The sequence below is a fragment of the Sus scrofa genome, chromosome 16 (assembly GCF_000003025.6).
Source record: "Sus scrofa isolate TJ Tabasco breed Duroc chromosome 16, Sscrofa11.1, whole genome shotgun sequence".
Classification (NCBI taxonomy): domain Eukaryota; kingdom Metazoa; phylum Chordata; class Mammalia; order Artiodactyla; family Suidae; genus Sus; species Sus scrofa.
Window position 1 is genome coordinate 24,006,498 of NC_010458.4, and position 14,965 is coordinate 24,021,462.

The window sequence follows — 14,965 nt, forward strand, 5'->3', positions numbered from 1 at the left end:
CACCCCTCCCACCCCAGGCCCCCAGCAAACGTGCAATCAGATACATCAAATGACTTTTTAAAAATATCCCCTTGAAGCAATACAGCTACGTTTCTGGTGTTGCAAACCAACAAAGGCCCTCACAGCCCCCTCCCTCCAGGAAAATTAATAATACATAAGGGTTTTCAGGAATTGCTAGAAGTATGACACCCACCCTTTCTAGATTTCCCAGAAGAATCCTGATTTCTTTCTGACAAATAAGTTCATTAAGCATAAAATGAAATTTGCTTTGATTTTTAGCCCTTTGTAAATGTTGCGTGTCCATCAAACCATTCATCAGAAAAGGAAAAAAAAACCCTGAAAACCTGTGTTGGACCTTGCATCCTGATAGTCTGCTTGGAAACGTGGGGGCTGTAACTTCCCATTTTAGTGGGAAGAACGAACTAAAAGAGAAGAACCTGCAGACAGAGCACCTCCACCCAGTCCTGGTCCCTGGCTCCCTTCTACCTGAGCCCCAGGTCACTGACTGCGGGTGGTAAACACCAACACTGCACACACTCATGGGCAGTGCCCTGCTTTCTTCCCACAAAGCAAATTCCATTTTGCCTTTTGCAGAAGATGCATCTGACTCATTTTCCCCTCTGAGGGTCAAGTGATGACTGATTATGGGCCACAAATGCAACTGAGTCATGAGTGGAGAATCGCCAGTTGTGCCCATTCAATCATATTGAATTGCACCTTGAAAAAATAAGTTCTGTGAAACCCCAAACCCGCAAAAGCAACTTGACAGCAAGGCCCAGACCACAGCAGCCGTGGAGGGCATCTCATCCATCACTGTTCCCTGGGTCATTTTCCCTGAACCCCATCCAGCCCCTCTCGCTGCATCTCTCTCTCTTTTTTTTTTTTCCCAACTAAAAAAATAATAATAATATAGATATTTAATTTGGGGGGAGTTCTAAATACCATTTCTTTTTTATTATTATAGTTGATTTACAATATTGTATTGGTATCAGGTGTGTGGCATAGTGATTCAGCTTTTTTTTTTTTTTTTCAGATTCTATTTCATAGGTTCTTACAGGAAACTGGGTATAATTCCCTGTGCTACACAGTAAATCCTTGCTGCTTGTCTGTTTTATGTATAGTAGCTTCATTCCTCCCTTCTTTCTGTGCCTCCCTTTCCCTCTGCATCCCTGCGCCTCCAGTCTGGTCAGATTTGCGTGTAAATGTGCGAGCACAATTGGTTTCTCTCCTCCTCAAGGCTGCTGTCAGTTTCTGGCTGCATGAACAAGAATGTCACCAACAGCCCTGAGCCAGAGCGGCCTGTGCTCCCCACCCTTTCTTCCTGTCACCTTCCCGTTCACTTCCTGTGAGTTCTGACCCTTTCTTGGGAACATTAATTAACCATGATGCTTTTTTATCAGAATTCTAGGAAAGTGGATTTCCGTATGACTCACACTTCTGCAGCTTAAAGCGGTATTTACTACATTTAATTGAGGCAGATGAGTTTTTCCCTAGATGCTCACTGTGTGGATTTACAACCATCTGTAACCATTCTGGGAAAGAAAAAATAAAAATCAGCACCACTAGTTCTTCAGGAGGCTTTGCCATATCACTAAAACTCTGAGTGAAAACATATGGGATGCTTATTTTAAATGATCTCATAAATGTCTCTACCACAGAATACAACAGATTTCCTTTATAATGCTTGCTCGGTTTGAGAATAAAGATAACACCACCCCTAGAAATTGTATTCTCCCACTCTTTGCTTGATAAGAGAGTGCTTTTACAGCCTATATTGTTATAAACTCTAAGGGAGTTTACAATGTATACAATCATGAGCTTGTTAAATAAACTATGTAAATTTATGTGGAGCAGGGTCTGAATTAATTCAGGCCTAAATAAATCAAACTCTAGCGAGACCATGATTTAATTAAAAATTGACAATATGACTCATGGCACTTAAGTTTACTGATGTTTACTGCCAAAAGAAGCATCATTGTTATGACAGAGATAAATGCTAGAAGGGTTGATAGATTTCTCAAGGTTAAAACAGATAGAGGTATCAAGATGAATGTGGCATGGTTGAGAATTCCCGTAATTGCTCAAATAAATGTTGTTTGGGCAGTTTCAGACCAAGTAAAGTCACAAAGCAGTCATGAAAATCCATAAATGTGCATCTTTATTTTTCAGCTTTCCTCCCTCTAGTTTAGGTTTTTGGTTTCTCTTTACCTTCTTGTGAATATATCTCTATATAGGTATAGATATCTAAATATTTAGATATAGAGGTCTTGTGAATTTTTTTTTCAAAAAAATACATAATATATATTCAAAAATATATTATTTTTTCAAACTTAATTTTTGTTCCTGTTTTAACCGTATGTTTCTCTTTCTTTCTTTTTTCTTTTTTTGCAATATGTTCCCTGTTTAGTGCCATCCATATTTGTGTCTCAGCTACTTGTGCAAGTTTGTTTATGAGGCTTCTGACCTGGAACAAATGCAAATGATCTTTCAACTGGCTAAGGGCCCTCTTTGGCCTGCCGTCCCCGTCAAGGCCCCAGGACCACTGGCAGGTATTCCTGCTCGGGAAGCAGATTTCAGGAGAGGGCGGCGCCGGGAGGCGTGCAGGTGTGTTTCTGAGCACACATGCGCAGTATGCATGCACACGCTGGCGTACTTGTGCTTATGGAGATAGCGGGACAGTCTATGAAATCCAGGTTCTCCCAGAAAGCTAAGGGCACGCAGCCTCGGCCATCACAGATCTGTATCTGACTCCCAGCTCCAAACAACGCAGGTGGAAATGAGGCTGTGGTCCCACAAAGACACCGAGTAAGCAAGGTATGTTTCCACCCTGGCTCTCTCCTGTCTTTGCGCAGCCCACCCCTGCCCCACCCATGACCGGCTCCTCGCCAGCATTCTCTCTCAGCGGTGGTGCCCTCTTGCAATGGATTCCTTCACAACTTTTCTAATTAAAACCTTTCCACCACATTTGTGTTTTAAGGAGAGTCTTGAATGCCTTCAGGCAAAAGAGTCAGTAATTTAGGAGTTTCTGGCCTCTGGCAGCGTGGAAAGGAGATTATCCTTTAGAGTCAAAAGTTCCTTTGGTGTCCCCCACACCATCCAGGGTTTCTTGGACCTGTGCTCCCCACCTCCCTTGCAGCAGGGCCCGCTATTCCTCTGCAGCAAGCAGGCTCTGAGAGCTGCAGGGACGGAGAAGGGAGACTGGGAAACACTAGGGATCTTGGGAGGACAAGGATCAGGGTTTGCCTAAGCCTGACCTTGCTCTCGAGATGGGAGGAAGCTGGTGTAATTTTTGAATTATTGCCCTTCCTTTTATTTTTTTTTATTTATTTTTTTTTTTTATTTTTTTTGCCATTTCTTGGGCTGCTCCCACCGCATATGGAGGTTCCCAGGCTAGGGGTTGAATCGGAGCTGTAGCCACTGGCCTACGCCAGAGCCAGGGCAATGCCGGATCCTTCACCCACTGAGCAAGGCCAGGGATCGAACCCACAACCTCATGGTTCCTAGTCGGATTCATTAACCACTGAGCCACAATGGGAACTCCTCCTTCCTTTTATTCTTGAAGATGAGCATGGTCCTTCCTCTCTACATTCCGGAACACCTTTCAGGAGATTCAGATGGAGAGAAACACAATATTTAGCACCAAGATTAAGATCCTCCAGAATGTGCCTCAAGGATAGCCAAAACCCAGGGTCTAGAAGCTTCCTCACTGCCAGCTGTGGTCAACCAAGGAAGGTGAAGGGAGCGAAAAAAAAAAAAAATGAAACAGTTCATAAAATGACTGAGGCCAGAGTCCTGGAAAATAGATCGCGCCTCCTGTCAGTGGATCTGAGGATTCTGACTAACTGAAGGAGAATGACAGCTTCTCCCTTCTTTGGCTTCCTATCCTTCCACAGGAGGTGGCCACCGAGCAAGGCCGGTGCATTAGCCAATGGCGCCACCTAGCAAAGCTAGAGGGAACTCAAAAAACTCTGAGCTCGGAGGTTTTAGGGGTTTTTTTTGTTTGTTTGTTTTTCCACATCCAGAAAAGGGGGTTTCCATTTCATTCATGGAGTTCTGGGAAATGGAATTTGTATAAAACCTTTATTGCACATGATGGAAAACATTTATTAGCGTCTAATGAGAGAATCTGGCCTAAAAGCAATTGTAATAAAAGAAGAGGATAAGAATTTCGTTCTCTAAACTTGCCATTTTTTTTTCCTAATAACAGCTATGACTATGCAGCTTTTGCTTCAAGAAGAACTTGATTTTGCCTTAAGTTACAAATTCTGCCTTACATTATAGACTTGTTCAATGACCAACAGGCACTCGTTCTCCTGTTTTCTTTTCTTTTCCTTTTTTCTTTTCTCCCCCAGGACAGGTTTAGCTTTGGATAATGTCTAGAAGTCCTGAAGGGAACCAAAACGCATCAAAGACAGATTCTATGGGTAAATTTAGATACCCAGTCAAGGGACGTTCTGACAATTTATGATGTCGCTGTGGTTCACCATCCACCCCCCACACACGATGGGTTCGGGAAAGTAAGATGAGATGTCCCCTGCCCCAACAAACCCAGCCCGATGAAGACACACATGCTAGAACTGCAGCCTATCAAGAGAGCCAGGTATACCCTGGCTCCATAAACTACATGGCTCTGCCCAAGAAGTTGGAGCCTCCCTTCTCATCTGAGATGGATAAAGCACTGAGGAAAACAGACTCATGGTTGCCTCTAAAGCTTCCAGGCAAAAGTTGTTTTGGTGACCACACTGGGAAGAGACAGTCTTTGCCTTTAAAGACTCAGGAGAGCACGAATGTTGTAAACATGGTCTCTGGAGCCAAATGCCTCCTGCCTCAGTTCTCAATACAATGAGTATAATTCTAATATTGATTTCATAAGGTTTGGGTGAAGATTAAATGAGATAAACCATATAAGGGCTTCAGATAAGGCCTGACACATAGCAGGCACTTAATAAATATGAAGTAATGTTTAATTATCCTAGAATATAAAGGAACAACCTGAGTTTTCTTGCACTGAAGCAGTCTTTGTTTATTAGCATAGCAAATTGTGCCTGTGTAGAAAAGCTCAGTGACAATTTCTTTGGATATCCCCATATAGGCAGCAGAAACAGGAGGTATACAGACAGCTTTTCCAAACATTTTTTAGGAGAAAGTGTGCAAAAAAATTTGAAGACCACTGATCTATCTCAATAAATGTCCAATTAATGCTGTTAGCTGATTGACAATCAGGGTTTGGTCCAAACCACAGCGCCATCTCAGGTTGCTTCCAGTGAACTTTCTTGAACAGTCCTATGGCAGTATAAGGCTTCCTATCATGTCTCATTTATTAGTTTGTAAGTTTCTTGAGTGCAAGCATCCTGCGTGGCCACTCAATGCTCTCAAACAACTAGAAAGTGTTATGCTGGAATCCTTTGCAGCGCAGCAGGTTAAGGGTCTATGTTGTCACTGCAGCGGCTTGGATGGCTGCTGTGGCGAGGGTTCAATCCCTGGCCTGGGAACTTCCACCTGCCTCCAGCATGGCAGAAAGAAAGAGAGAGGGAGGGAGAGAGGGAAGAAGGGAGGGAGGAAGGAAGGAAGGGGGAAAGAGTTAAATCATTTTGGATTAAATACCTAGACAATTTGGAAAGCGGTGCTTTTTCTGAAGCATAATGCTATGCTTAAGGGTCAGATATTATTAGTCAACTAAGTTGACCCTATAGTCAAGTGAAAACAAGTCTTAACTTATGGCGCATATCTTAAGGGTCAGCCTCTATGTATTGTGATTGACTCTGAGCCATTATTGTCTTCCATCAATGCCTCACAAGGATCAAATTACAACACAACAGCCCATTTCTTAGGAAGTGGCAAACTGATGCCTTTTCCCGCAAAGTGTGCCTGAAGAATTTACCAGAAAGCCTGACATGGTGAGTTATGCCAGTGGAATAGCACTTTATCTTTAGGAGACATGGAATAAACATCAACATACAAGACTTTTAAAGATGAAGCCAAAGTGCAATGCTTTCCTGAGCTTCACTGACAGAGATAAATGAGGCTATGCTCAGGCCCTGGTGGTGGGAAAAATGGCTTGACAAATTTTGAATGTATTGTATCTCTTCATGTGGCTTTTTTATTTAGCCCTAATTAAACTGCAAAAAGAAAAATATGATGAATATGAAGTTGATCTAAAAGCAGAGTATCACACTCTTCCTGACTTTTAATGTTTATCCTGCAGCCATATTGCATAATCACAGACTCTGGATCAATAGTCCTCAATGACTATTCTACTTCTTACAAATTTTTATAGGTGGGAAGACACGGATAGATGTAAAAGGCTTTTCTGACTCCTCTATTCTATAGCATTTGCTTCCATCTAGCTGCAATGTTTTGTATCAGGCATACACGGAAATACCGTCTTCATTGTTTTATAGGGATGTATGCATGTAACAGCAATGGCAATCCATGAGATCTTCTGACTTAAGGAACAGCTCTTTTTAAGTGAAAACTCTATTTGTGGCAATTTGAACACAGGATCTTCTTCCACATTGTTACCACATAGTGATGTACTGGAAGCAGGGGGAAAAATGGCTTATTGTACCTCCATACTGAGCCAACCCCAGCCTGTGACATGCCCTAATGATCTAATAAAGTATAGTGCTCTACAAATGATCTATTTGGTGGCAAAAAGTGGTCAAGTACATATGAAGATATACGACTTTGTGAATTCAATATAATTCCCATCAAAATTCCCCTGGGCTTTAGAGAAAGTTGGCAAGCTGATTCCAAAATGTACATGAAAGAGCAAAGGATAAGAAGAGACAAGACACTCAAAAAGAAGGACCAGGAGTTCCCATTGCGGCTCAGCCATTGACGAACCTGACTAGTATCCATGAGGACATGGGTTCGATCCCTGCCTTGCTCAGTGGGTTAAGGATCCAGCATTGCCATGAGCTGTGGTTTAGGCCGCAGATCCTGCATTGGCTGTGGCTGCGGCATAGCCAGTGGCTACAGCTCTGATTAGACCCTAGCCTGGGAACCTCCACATGCCGCGGGTGCAGCCCTAAAAAAAGACAAAAAAAAATTTAAAAATAAAAAAAGAGAACCATATGAGAGAACTTGTCTTTCAGATATTAAAATCATTCCAGGGCTAAGGTGATAAGATAGTGTGGTATCGATGGGGAAAACATATAAATGGACCAGTACAGCGGTATATAGAACCCAGAATGAGACCAACACATGCATGGAGATCTGAGTGGTTTTTTTCTGGAAGTGACACTGCAGATACCTAGGGGAAATGTTAAATTTTTTCAAAATATGGGTATGGGAAAAACGAATTACTCATATATTTCAAAAACAAAATTGAACACTTCATATCATACATAAAAGCCAATTTCTGGTGTAGTAAAAACTCAAATGCAAAAGTAGAATTAGAAAATTTATTAAAGATTAATATAGGGGAATAATTTTATGACTTTTTTGTTTATAAATGTTTCTTTGAAAAAATATATGCTATAAAAATGTGTTAAATGAAATGATTCTTAAAATTAAATAAAATATATTAAGAGTTTATGTTCCTTAAAAGACACCATAATGAAAGTAAAAATTAAGTAAGAAGCTGGAAGAAGATATTCACAACTCAAAGGATTAATCTCCAGAATATATAAAGAGCTATCATAAACCAATACAAAATGACAACCCAATTGATGAGTAGGCAAAAGTGTTAAATGTGTATTTCACAGAGGAATATAAAGACACAGATAAAAATAAATTGAAAAGAGTAACTGTACTAGAAATTAGAAAAAAAGAAAACCCATAAATTAAAGCCACAATGATAAGATACCACTTTATAACCACATACAAGAAGTAAGAATCTTTTTTTATTATTATTATTATTTCTTTGTCTTTTTGTCTCTTCTAGGGCTGCACCTGCAGCATATGGAGGTTCCCAGGCTAAGGGTCTAATCGGAGCTGCAGCCGCTGCCCTACGCCACAGCCACAGCCACAGCACAGCGACAGCAATGCGGGATCTGAGCTGCGTCTTTGACCTACCCACAGCTCATGGTAACGCCGGATCCTTAACCCACTGAGTGAGGCCAGGGATCAAACCCACAACCTCATGATTCCTAGTCAGATTCGTTAACCACTGAGCCACGACGGGAATTCCCAGAAGTAAGAATCTTGACAACACTCATTATTACTGAAAACACATAGCAATAGTTACGCCAATTGGGAAAATAATTTGGCATCATCTAGTAAATCAGAAAAGTAACTGAACTCTCTCTGACTCAGTAATTCCACCCCAAGGTATAGTTCCTAGAGAAACGCTTGCACTGTGTACTAGGAGACATGCAGAAGAATGCTTATAGTAGCACTGTGAATTTGTCATTGGGGGAAAAAAAAAACCCGAAACCAGACCAAATGTTAATAAACAATAGAATAGATAAATAAACCATAGTGTTTTCACAATGAATACATCAATGAACAAATCAAAAAGCTACACTCGCCACTGATGGAATTCAGACAGGAAACACTGAATGAAAGCCCAAGTAGTAGTAAAACACATGCAGAATGATGTCATTCTCTTAACATTCACGAACGCACAAAACTAGACAACATATTCTTTGGGGATTTAAATACATGAAGTAAAACTATAAAAAGCAGAGGGATAATGAATGTAAAGATCCAGGCAGCAGTTATCTCTGATGAGGGGGACGAATGGAGGAGGAAGGGAAGGAGTCCAGAAGGAGCAGAAGGAGTGTTCTGAAGGCTTCCAAAAATAATGGCAATGCTCTCTTTCTTCAAGTGGGTGGTTGGTAATGGTTCTCTGCTGAGTTATTATTATTTAACCTGCCCCGCCACCCCCACCCCACCCCGATTTTTCTTTTGCTTTTTATAGTCACATAGAAACTTCAAAAAGAGCACAGAGAGTTCCTATGTAGCCTTCATCCAGCTTCCCCCAATGATATCATCTTACACAAGCGTAGTTCAATTATCAAAATCAGGAAGTCGACCTTGGTGCAACACTATAAATAAAACTGCAGAACTTACCTGATTTCACTAGTTTTCACACGTACTATTTGTATGTGCATGTGTATACTTCTATGAAGTTTTATTCCATATGCAGATTCATGTAATCACACCACAGTCAAGATACAGAACTGCTCCATCACCACAAAGAAACAGTCACAACCTCCCCCCAAATCTAACCCCTGGCAAGCCACTGTCTGCTTTTATCACTATAATGTTGCTACCCTAAACATTTTTTTAAATTTAATTTTATTGGAGTATAGTTGACTTACAACATTGTGTTAGTTGCAGGTGTACAGCAAAATGAATCAGTCACACATATAAAAATATCCATTCTTTGTTCCCATATAGGTTATTACAAACTATTGAGTAGATTTTCCTGTGCTATCCAGTAGGTTCTTGTTAATTATCTGTTTTATACAGTAGTGTGTATATTATTCCTACCCTCCCAATTCTTCCCTCCTCCCAAATGGTTTCACCTATAAGATTGGTTATAGATGGTTAAGATTGGTTTCAACCAGAAGACTGGTTTTGAAATTTGTGAGTTTGTTTCTGTCTCATAAATAAGTTCTTTTGTATCATTTTGATTAGGTTCCACGAATAAGTGATATCATGTGATATTTGTCTTTCTCTATTCTTTTGTATCTATTTAAAAATCTTTTAAAACTTAACTCAAAGGGGTGGGGGATGTGCTTGGGCTGCGGGATGGAAATCCTGTGAAATCAGATCGTTATGATCATTATACAACTACAGATGTGATAAATTCATTTGAGTAATTAAAAAAAAAAAAACTTAACTCAAGAGGGCAACTGTTTAGTACCTGGAAAGGTCATGCCCACCATCTATCTCTGGCCCACGTGGTGAAATTCCCCTGCACTTACTGAATTGTTCTCCCCAACTCATCTCCTCACCTCTGCCTAGGGGATCAAGGGGAAAGATATATACATTGTTTTCTGCTCTTTAAAGGGCCATCTTAGAATCAGAAGACCACTTTGTCTTCACCAACCTGCCCATCCCACCTGACCCCAGGCCACTGCAACAGGTGGCAACTTATGAAATTCTTTTTTTTTTTTTTTTTTTTTTTTTTGCCTTTTCTAGGGCCGCTCCACAGCATATGGAGGTTCCCAGGCTAGGGGTCTAATCAGAATTGTAGCCGCCGGCCCACGCCAGAGCCACAGCAACGCGGGATCCGAGCCACGTCTGCAACCTACACCCCAGCTCATGGCAATGCCGGATCCCCAACCCACTGAACAAGGTCAGGGATCGAACCTGCAATCTCATGGTTCCTAGTCAGATTCGTTAACCACTGAGCCACAACGGGAACTCCTTTTTTTTTTTTTTTTTTTTGAAATTCTTTTCAGAGGATGAAGTTAGCCCAGCATGTGAAACGTTACCAAAGAATAAACACACATGGAAAAATGACAGATACAGTGAGAGTCAATAGATCTTGACTGACAGCCTTAGGTGTTACTAAGTTATGCTTCCCAGTTTTCATCTCTTTCACCAGGCTGGCTGGCTCCCTTGGAAGCAGGAGTGCCTGGCTGATCTCAGGCTCCTGCTGCCTGGCTGCTACAGGCATGGCCAGTTTAGATTAAAACAAATGCTCTGATCCACCTGATCCCCAGTCCAGTCACCTGCCTCTCCTGGAGCCTACCCCCCACCTGTTCTTTAATGCATCTCCTTTTCCTCCACCCAGCCTGCTGGGGATAAAGCCATTCCCCCCCCCCCCACTCTACACCTTTTTATGTAAAAACAAACAAAACTGCTTTCCATCTGGGCCCTTGTAATTCCCCTGATGCTTACTGCATCTTGCAAACCTGGTTCAAAATAGCCTCCACCCCCGTCCCTTCTTTCTTTCCCTGGTTCTCTTTCTAGTGAGGCGTGCTTTGTTTCGTTTCCATTTTACAGCACTCAGCCAGGCATGCAGAGGCAGACCCAGGTTCAGGCCACAATCAGTCAGCCCACCTAAAGCGAATCATATTTCCTTCTAAGTACAATGCCGTCATTGGAGTTTGCATTCCTGAAGAAAGGCTAACCAACCACGGTTAAATGCATTTATTAAAGTGTATTCCTTAGGATATTATCATGTGACTGGATTGTTGTAGACAAATAACTCTGGGAAAGCCTGAAATTAACAAAGTTAATCCCCAGCCCCTGTCACTGCAAACGTGCTCGGATCTTCTTTTATGTGAGATCTTTTTTATAGATCTTTTCTGGGGAGAGAAAGGGGAGATTTCCATAGGCAGGCTACTGGAGTGTAGAACCACCACCAAATTAACCCAGATATAGGACAATAATGTATCATTTTTTTAAAAGCAAAGTTAAAAGAGTTGAAGATGCGGTTCTCCCACTTGTATAAAACGAGTATAAACATGCCGCGTGTATGCTTAGCTCCAGCTTGCCCTCCAGATCCACCCTCCACCTCGCCTGCTCCCCGTGGGCGCTGACCTATCAGAACGGGCTCCTTCGCTGCACACGCAGGCCTCTTTCACAAGTGCTGATTCCCAAGAGTACTTCCTAACAAAGGAGTTCCAGAGAACTCGACTTGCAGTAAGAGCCAAATTGCTCTGCTGATCAGAATTCTTACCAGAGGGACTGGCCTCCTCCCTTCCATCTCATTGCCATTTTCCCAGGGGCAATCTGTTTCCATTCCTTTCATATATTCTTTGCAAATCGCTGCGGAAAGTTGTTATCCATTAACTTTCCTCTGTGGAGACTGAAGATGTTGCCTCTATACACGCACACATACACACACACGGACACACACAACACGCAGAGTACATTTCCCATCCGCCTATGGTCCCTACAAAGTGAGAATCAGGAAATATATTATTACACCTATACATAAATAAATGATAGAGTCCAGCAATGTAATATATAATATGGGTAATTTTTTTCCACTCAGTTTTTCTGTCCCTAAAGCTTGTATGTTTTGCTTTTCCATTTGCTTACTTTTTTATGCATCTTTTACTAATTTATGTTCCAACATTTCTCCGGTAAATCTCCTCTCAATGTATTCAAACAAATTAAGTACTCCATCAGTTTCACCTTCTTGAAAAAGTCTCTTCTGGAGCCTTCTAGCCTGCAATTATCTGGGTGGACTAATTTCTAGGACTGCCTCCTAACTATTTTCTTGGAATCTCCCTTTCCTATCACTTTGGGAACTTCCTTTATATCTCTCTTAGGATTGGATCTCTTGTTTTCCTCTTTGTTGGTTTACTTTTTTGTTTGGGTGGCGCACACTCTTCACTACTCTAGAAACAGTTCCTGGGAGGTAATTTTTTTTGAGATCTTGCTTATCTGAAAAATATAAGAAAGATATATAAGAAAATGTTTATCTTGCATTTGGTTGACTTGGGAAGCTTTTGGATCTGAAGCCTCTTCCTGTTTGAAGCAGATAAATTTGGTAAACTCTTATCTCCCTTTTATTGTTTCTCTATCAGCTTAGGTATCCATGAAAAAAGAATCCTGAATAGAGATTTCAATTCAGAGGTTAAACATGTCCTCAGGATTAAATGTTTATTCACACACCCACAGCCAAGTAGCAGTTCATATAGCCAGTAACAATGAAGTTTAGATTGAGAAATTAATTCTTTTCATTTTTTATTTATTTTTCTTTGTTTTTTGTCTTTTTAGGGCCACTCCCTCAGCATATGGAGGTTCCCAGGCTAGGGGTCTAATTGGAGTTGTTGCTGCCGGCCTACACCACAGCCACAGCAACGCCAGATCTAAGTCACATCTGCGATCTACACCACAGCTCATGGCAATGCCGGATCCTTAACCCACTGAGGAAGGCCAGGAATCAAACCTGCAACCTCATGGTTCCTAGTCGGACTCATTTCCGCTGTGCCATGATGGGAACCCCTCAATTCTTTTCAAAGTCAAGTTTGTTTTTGCGTAATGGTTTAAGTTTAGATGTCTAGTTCCAAATATTTCCATTCCTCAAAAAAAAAAAAAAACTATTCCTTATTATTACAGATCTTAATAAAGAATTTCAAATTACCCCTGTATTTCAGGTCTTAGCAATCCTACAAAAAAAAAAAAAAAAGAAGAAGAAGAAGAAGCAGAAGCAGAGGCAGCAGCAGCAGCAGCATGAAAGGCTAAAGAAATGCCAAAGTAAAAGTTTTCATATTAGAATAAATACAGAGAAAAATAGTCTATTTTATGTCTTTCTGTGGGTGTGCACACACGTGTGTGTGGGTATGTTCGTGTTTGTGTCTGTGTTTATAGATGAAGAAACTGAGGGCTGGAAATACTGGGACATACTCAGTGATAAAGCTGGTTTGAAATCCAACAGAGTTTCCACTGCAGAGGCGTGAAAATTAAAGATACACTGGAGTACAGTCATGTGTCTGCTGGCAGGATGGTGTCACATATTCCTCGAAGGTGTGCACACAGTGGACAGATGCCAAGTGTGAGCACCCTGATGGAGTCCCCAGCCAGCCTGCTGTCTGAGAGCATTTCTAAAGTGGCTGCTGCCTGGCTTCGTGAGCAGCTGAGACTGCAGGTGTGCATACATATCATCTTGTAGGATGACGAGAGAATCCCAGTGCTTTGGGAAAGCACTTGAATGACGCCAAAGGTAACAGTCAAAGTGAACTTAGATGGGGTCAGATGTAAGCCCTGCCACAACTGCACCTGATATAGTCACTACACCCCCTCCTGCTGCCAATGCACATTTCTCTCTGCCTGCCTCTGCCTCTGCTCTATGCTTCAGGCATGAGACAGTGAAGTGGGTCCTGCCCTTCAAGCTTGCTCTCTCCTATTTACTCTTGCCCCAGTAGGGTTGGAAAGTGTGTGGTGGTCTCCAGTGGTCTCTGAGGAGGCCCTAGGAAGGTGATTCTAAACCTTGTTTCTTCTTCAAGGGACAGGCTACACTCAGGAAATAGCACTGGTTTACTGAGGTGGCGTGCCCTGGGGGACCAGAATCCTGGAGAGAAACTGACAGGTGTAGTCAAAAGCCTCATAGGACACTAGGATTGTGATGCTTCTCCCTCCACCCTCCTCTCACTCCCTCCTTCTTGCTCCATGGAATAGGGAAAGTGGACACCAGCAGGGAATTGGGGAATGGTAAGACTCTGTGGCTGAGAAGGATCTCAGAGCCCACACAGGGAAGTGTTCCTCAAAAGACTGTCCCAAAACACCAGTTGTGCACAATACAGTTTTGGGTGAGACAAGGATGAATGTCCTTAATTTTTAAGAATTCTGAAATGTTCACAAGCTTACAGAAAAGTTGCAGGTACAGAAGAAGAATATTTGTTATCTGAACCATTTCGGAGTCAGTGGGCAACCTGCAGCCCCATTACCCCAAATTCTTTGATATGTTTTCTATAAAGGGCATTTTCCTATGTAAATAAATACAACCACCAAAATCAGAATATTGACATTGGTTTGCTACTACCTTTCAATATTCAGACCCTATTCATGTTTCACCAATAGTCCCAATAAGGCCCATTATAGCAAAAGGACCCAGTGCAAAATCATGTGTTGCATTTGCCATGTCTTTTTAGTCTCTATTATATCTGTAATAATTCCTCAACCTTTGTTTGATTTTTATGATCTTGAAACTTTTGAAGACTACAAGCCAGTTATTTTCCAGAATAGCCTTTAGTTTGGGTTTTCCTGATGTCCTCTCACTTTTAGGTTCGTATTGTGCATCTTTGTCAGGACTATCACAGAAGTAATGCTTCTCATGGAATCCTATCAATGAGATAGACACATAATTTCCATTTTCCCTATTCCTAATACCTGCTGGGTTCCTCCACTGTACAGTGACAATTTTCTCATTTGTAATTAATAAGCATTTTTAGAAAGGTATTTTAAAAATACATAGATACATATTCCTTATGTATTTACATAAGAAATACAAAAATTCCTTATCAGATTTTTAATCTATTCATTTACTTATTTACACTCATGTTTTTTATATTATTCTCTGGTTTATAATTGACACCACCATTATTTATTT

At 41.3% G+C, this 14,965-nt stretch overlaps 1 long non-coding RNA gene across 3 annotated transcripts in view; it reads right to left on the reverse strand.

The window, feature by feature from the left end:
- The window catches only part of LOC106506470, a 205,574-nt gene that overhangs the window by 169,153 nt on the left and 21,456 nt on the right, over window positions 1–14,965 (reverse strand). The window lies entirely within an intron of this gene.